Source organism: Gossypium hirsutum, chromosome A03 (assembly GCF_007990345.1).
Source record: "Gossypium hirsutum isolate 1008001.06 chromosome A03, Gossypium_hirsutum_v2.1, whole genome shotgun sequence".
Taxonomy (NCBI): Eukaryota; Viridiplantae; Streptophyta; class Magnoliopsida; order Malvales; family Malvaceae; genus Gossypium; species Gossypium hirsutum.
The window spans coordinates 105,617,320-105,624,234 of NC_053426.1; positions in this window are offsets into that span (position 1 = coordinate 105,617,320).

Sequence of the window (6,915 nt, forward strand, 5' to 3'; positions counted from 1 at the left end):
GCGCTACTAAAAGCTTCTCAGACATAGTAATGTCTGGAGAAATGATAGAGAACGCGATAAGATGTGGAAGGATTGAAGCAGGAGAAAGTGCTAAGAGATCAGCCCCGAGAAGGAAAGAGAAAGATGTGAACAACACGAGTATGTATAATAAGCCAGTCACTACGAGCCAACCAAAAGTGGTGACTACTAGCCATCAGGGCTTCGCAAGACGAGACTTCAACCCAAGGCCTAACACGGAAAGAGTCCAGTTTACGCCTATCCCGATGTTCTACAAGGAATTGTAACAGAGCTTATGCGATGCCCATGTAGTGTCGCCCTTCTATCTAAAGCCAATGTAACCCCCATTCCCCAAATGGTATGACGAAACGCCCAATGCGAATACCATGCAGGAGCCACAGGGCACTCGATAGAAAACTGCACCACTTTCAAGAAACTGGTTGAAAGACTCATCAACATGGGCATCCTGAAATTTGATGATACACCTAGTACAGAAAACCCGTTACCTAATCATGGCGATAAGGGTATAAATGCCATAATTGAGAGTTCAGGGAAGGAAATTAAGATGAATGTTGCAGAAGTGAATACTCCACTAAAAGAAGTATGGAAGAAAATGGTGGAAAAAGGGTTGGTAACACAGAATTCAGGGGACAGACACCAAGGAGCAAAAAGTTATTGCGAGTTCCATAATCAAGAGGACCATGAGATTTAGAAATGCAGCGAATTCAGGGCTCTAGTACAAGGGTTAATAGATAATAAGGAGCTGGAATTCTTCAGTATGTTAGGAACCCAGAAGGAACAGACGTGTGTGCTTCAGAGGAAGGGTCGACGAGAAATACTTGTAAAATCAACCACCCATTGGTTATCATATCACATCCGAGAATAAATGAAGCCGGGGCACGAGTTGCGCCAAAGGTCGTAATCCAAAAGCCCGTTGCTTTTCCTTATGAAGATAGCAAAAAGGTACCGTGGAATTATAGCTGCAATGTGACATTCCCGGGAAAGGAGACCCCGATTAATGCATCAGAGAAAGTTCAAGACTAAGGTTTTTTTACGTGCAGCGGAAGGCGTTATACCCCAAATACAAAATTCGAGCAGGTTAAAGAAAAATCATTAGCAATTGAGCAAAAGAAAGAGAAGCTGACGAGGCCTGAACCAACTGTTAATGAATCAGTGACAGAGAAAGAAGCCAAGGAATTCTTAAAATTCCTAAAGCATAGTGAATATAGTGTCATAGAACAGTTGCACAAACAGCCAGCGCGTATATCGGTACTGGCCTTACTTTTAAGTTCCAAAAATCATCACAGCGCATTGATGAAGGTGCTGAATGAAACTTATGTTGCTAACGATATCTTTGTGAACAAACTAGACCGCTTAGTCAACAATATAAGTGCCGAAAACTTCATATTCTTCAATGACGATGAGGTACTGCCAGGGGGCCGAGGATCAACTAAAGCTTTGCATATCACGACTCGCTGTAAAGGGTACACGTTACCGGGGGTATTGATTGACAATGGGTCTGCACTAAATGTCCTACCCCTATCTACGCTGAGTAGGTTGCCAGTGGATAGTTCCCATATGAAGACATGTCGAAATGTAGTAAGGGCGTTTGACGGTACAGAAAGGAAAGTAATGGGGAAGATTGAATTACCCCTTCAAATCGGTCCTAGCACGTACGAGGTGGATTTCTTAGTAATGGACATCAAACCCTCTTACAATTGTCTATTGGGAAGACCATGGATCCACTCGGCAGGGGCAGTGCCGTCATCATTACATCAGAAGCTCAAATTTATAACGGAGGGTCGATTGGTGACTATAAACGCGGAGAAAGACATCATTGCATCTGTTACCAGCAATGCACCATATGTGAGGACAGATGATGAAGCCATAGAATGTTCTTTTCGATCGTTGGAATTTGTAAATGCGACCTTTTTGGTCGAAGGAAATAAAGTCCCGACAGCCAGACTTTCCAAAACCACAAGAATGAGACTACAACTGATGGTTGGGAAGGGAGCCTTGCCAGGGAAAGGACTTGGAAGAAGCCTACAATGAAGGGTTAAAGTACCTATGCTCATGGACAAACGAGACCGTTTTGGTTTAGGATTCAGGCCAGATGCAAGACAAAAGAAAGAGGAGCAAGAGAAGAAACAAGAAAGGAGAAGAGCGCGTTTAAACGGGGAAGAGGTTAAATGGAATCCAATGACCTTTCCCCATATATCCAGAACATTCGTGTCGGGAGGAACTATTTATGCCAAAGAAAGATCGGCAGGCCAAGAGTCTGCTGAAGAAATGTTGGAAAGCTTAAGCATTAATGCCACGTTCGAAGGAGGAACTGGAGAAGAGAATGGGGCGGGCATTCGCCCTTATGAGCCAGAAAGTGTCTTGAATAATTGGACTGCGGAAGAGATTCCTGTAGTCTTTAAAACTAATACAGAGTAATGCCCAAAACACGCTTATTACCCTAGGCCTAGGAGTAATAAGTGTCTTTTTGTGAAATAGGCCTATGTTCAAAATCGTTATTTCAATGAAATGCATCCTTTTGTCTTATTCAGTGCAAATATTCTTTTATTCTTTCATTCGTAATCATACCAAACATACCATTGTTCTTAGATTATTTTGTTCTTTGCATCTTCCTTTATGCCTAAAACAGGTCTCTAGATATCAACGATGTGAACGACCTTGTTACTAATTCGGAGTCTCCTTTTGAGCGCGATATGTGTCTAGAGGGATCCAAGGACTTTGAAGATGACAGAGATTGTAACTTATCCCCCGATTTGTTAAGAATGGTAGAACAAGATGAGAACCAGATTTTACCTCACAAAGAGTCAGTAGAAGTCGTGAACTTAGGAGATGAACTAGAAAGGAGAGAAGTAAAGATCGGAGCTTGCATCACCACAGAAACAAAACGGGACCTTATTGAGTTACTCCAAGAGTTCAATGATGTCTTTGCATGGTCATATCAGGATATGCCTGGGCTAAGTACTGACATTGTGGTACACAGGCTCCCCATCAAAGAAGAATGCAAGCCAGTTCAGCAAAAGCTTCGAAAGATGCGGCCCGATGTTCTGTTGAAAATAAAAGAGGAGGTCAAGAAGCAATTTGATACTGGTTTCTTACAAGTAGTTAAGTACTCGGAATGGGTAGCCAACATCGTCCCCGTCCCTAAAAAAGATGGAAAGGTACGGATGTGTGTAGACTACAGAGACTTAAACAAAGCCAGCCCGAAGGATAATTTCCCGTTGCCTCATATTGACACCTTAGTGGATAACACGGCAGGTTACTCACTCTTCTCATTCATGGATGGTTTCTCGGGGTACAATCAGATCAAGATGCATCTTGCAGACATGAATAAAACCACATTTGTGACTATGTGGGGAACCTTTTGTTATAAAGTAATGTCGTTCGGATTGAAAAATGCGGGAGCAACATATCAGAGAGCCATGGTAACCCTATTTCATGATATGATGCATAAAGAAATTGAAGTCTATGTCGACGACATGATCGCCAAATCCCGGACTGAAGAAGAGCATGTGCAAGTCTTGAGAAAATTATTTTTGAGGTTGAGAAAATTCCAGTTGAAACTCAATCCCGCAAAATGTACCTTCGGGGCCAGGTTAGGAAAACTGCTAGGATTCGTGGTCAGTGAAAAATGGATTGAGATTGACCCAGATAAAGTCAAAGCCATACAAGAGTTACCTCCGCCACGTACTCAGAAGGAAGTTCGAGGATTCCTAGGAAGACTAAATTACATTGCTCGGTTTATTTCACAACTAACTGAGAAATGTGACCCCATATTCTATCTCCTTAAGAAACACAACCCTGGTGGTTGGGACGAGGAATGCCAGAAGACTTTCGACAAAGTTAAGCAATATTTGTCTAATGCCCCAGTGTTGACACCACCTAATCCAAATAAGCCATTGATACTGTATTTGACGGTATTTGAAAATTCTATAGGATGCGTGCTCGGCCAACACGATGAATCGGGAAGGAAAAAAAGAGCGATATATTACCTCAGTAAAAAGTTTACTGAGTATGAGACGAGATACTCGTTCATCGAAAAGTTGTGCTGTGCTTTGATCTGGACAACCCGAAGACTGAGACAATACATGTTGTACCATACAACTTGGCTGATCTCTAAAATGGATCCTCTAAAATACTTGATGGAGTCGACTGCCTTGAATGGGAGAATGGCCCGATGACAAATTCTACTTTCTGAGTTCGATATAGTCTATGTGAACCAGAAGGCCGTAAAAGGGAGTGCGATAGCAGATTTCCTAACCAGCAGAGCCCTAGAGGACTACGAGCCTCTGAACTTTGATTTCCCAAATGAAGATCTAATGTGCATAGCAACCACCGAAGAAGACCCTCAAGAAAGTCACCCTTGGAAGCTAAACTTTGACGGAGCATCAAATGCCGTGGGTAACGAAATCGGGGCAGTTCTGGTGTCCCCGAACGGAGATCATTATCCATTCACTAGTAAATTGGATTTTGACTGCACGAATAATATGGCAGAATACGAAGCATGCATCATGGGAATACGTACGGCCATAGAACATAAAATCAAGGTGTTAGAGGTATATGGAGATTTTGCCCTAGTGATTTATCAACTCAAAGGTGAATGGGAGACAAGAGACCCCAAATTGATCAATTACCGGAGGTTGATCCTTGAGTTAATTGAAGAGTTTGATGATATTGTCTTCTACTACCTCCCACGAGAAGAAAATCGGATGGCTGACGCCCTAGCAACTTTAGCTTCTATGATTAAGGTGAACCAACCAGGGGATATGAAACCAATCCAAATGAGCATTTACGAGGCCCCGGCTCATTGTTACAATCTTGAAGAAGAAGAAGAAATTGATGATCACCCTTGGTACCATGATATCCTACAATATGTGAAGAATCGCGAGTACCCCGATCAAGCTACCGAGAACTACAAAAGAACATTGAGAAAACTAGCCCATGACTATGTTTTAGATGGGGAGATCCTGTACAAAAGAAGGAAGGATCAAGTACTATTAAGATGTGTAGATGCTATAGAGGCTAAGAAAATCTTAGAGGAAGTCCATGAGGGCGTCTGTGGGACACATGCTAATGGGTTTATAATGGCCAGGCAAATTATGAGGTTCGAGTATTATTGGTTCACTATGGAAGGAGACTGTATTAACTACGCCAAAAGATGTCATAAGTGCCAAATCTATGGAGACAAGATTAATGTACCTCCCTCACCTCTGCATGTCATGACCTCGCCATGGCCTTTCTCGATGTGGGGCATGGATGTGATTGGGCCAATTTCGCCAAAAGCTTCAAATGGGCATCGTTTCATCTTTGTGGTCATCGATTATTTCACCAAATGGGTGGAGGCCGCTTCATATGCCAATGTCACTAAATCAGCAGTTAGCAAGTTCCTGAAAAAAGAAATCATCTGTCGATATGGAATGCCAGAAAGGATCATATCTGACAACGCATTGAATTTGAACAATAACACGATAGCGGATGTCTGCAATCAGTTCAAGATCAGACACCACAACTCGTCACCGTATCGCCCGAAGATGAACGGTGCAGTCGAAGCATCCAATAAGAACATCAAGAAGATTATAGGAAAGATGACAGGAACTTATAAAGATTGGCATGAGAAGCTACCATTCGCCCTCTATGCCTATCGAACGTCTATCAGAACTTCTACTGGGGCAGCGCCTTTCTCATTAGTCTATGGAATGGAGGCAGTTTTACCTATCGAGGTCAAGATTCCTCCCCTCAGAGTTTTGTCAGAAGTAAAGTTGGATAAAGCAGAATGGATCCAGTCCCGATACGATCAGTTGAATTTGATTGAAGAAAAGAGGCGACGAGCTATTCGCCATAGTTAGATGTACCAAAAGCGAATGATGCGAGTTTACAACAAAAAGGTTCACCCCAAAGAGTTCCACGAGGGAGACCTAATACTGAAAAAGATCCTGCCCATACAAAAAGACTTCAGAGGAAAATGGATGCCGAATTGGGAAGGGCCTTATGTGGTGAAGAAAGCCTTTTCTGGCGGAGCATTGATATTGGCTGAAATGGATGGAAAAACTTTATCCAATCCCGTGAATTCGGATTCGGTTAAAAAATACTTTGGCTAAAAAAAAAGGGAGAGGCTAGGGTGAAAACTCGCAAAGAGCTCTTTGAGACCAAAGTGATTTTGAATTGAAAACCCGTAAAGGGCGATTCAAATTTTAATTAAGGGTGGGGCATGCGATGGTCTTATGGTACCCAAATTAGCAAGGAGGAGAGATGTTACATCTTGGGGCATCTGCAAGAGTACTCTAGATCCCCTAAGCACATACTGGGCGAAAAGGGAGTCCTCAAGAAGTTCATGCAAAGAAGCTCACACTGCGATATTTGGGGCACCTATGCCCTTTTATTCATTTCCAGCAATGTTTGTTGACTGTGATTAATCTATTCCCCTCAAATGTTGTTCTTGATAAATTTCAGTTTTGTCATTGTTATGATCTTTTTCAAGCATTTTATATTGAAATGATGATTAATGGACTAAAGCCGTTTTCGCAAAAAGAGTTCGGCATATTACTTTGAAAGTTTCTAAATAGTACAAGAACCTGAAATAGGACTATTTTTTAGAACTAACCAAACTCAGAGATTGGAAGCATCTGAGAAGAAAGAGTTTAAATTGGGACTACCTCTTCGGGTTTTCTGTTTAAAATTTGAGCTGAACAAGAAGACAGGGTACCATTTCAGTGAAGGAACCTTGATTAACAAAGAGCAATGGCAACCTAAACAAGGATTCACGCTCACAACATGCTGCACTCATACATTCATAGATCATTCATAAGTGCATCTAATTAGGAACATTTGATTCATTTTGATCATAACATCCTAATTCTTTGACATAAGCATAAATACATGGAATTGATTCTACAGGTCATG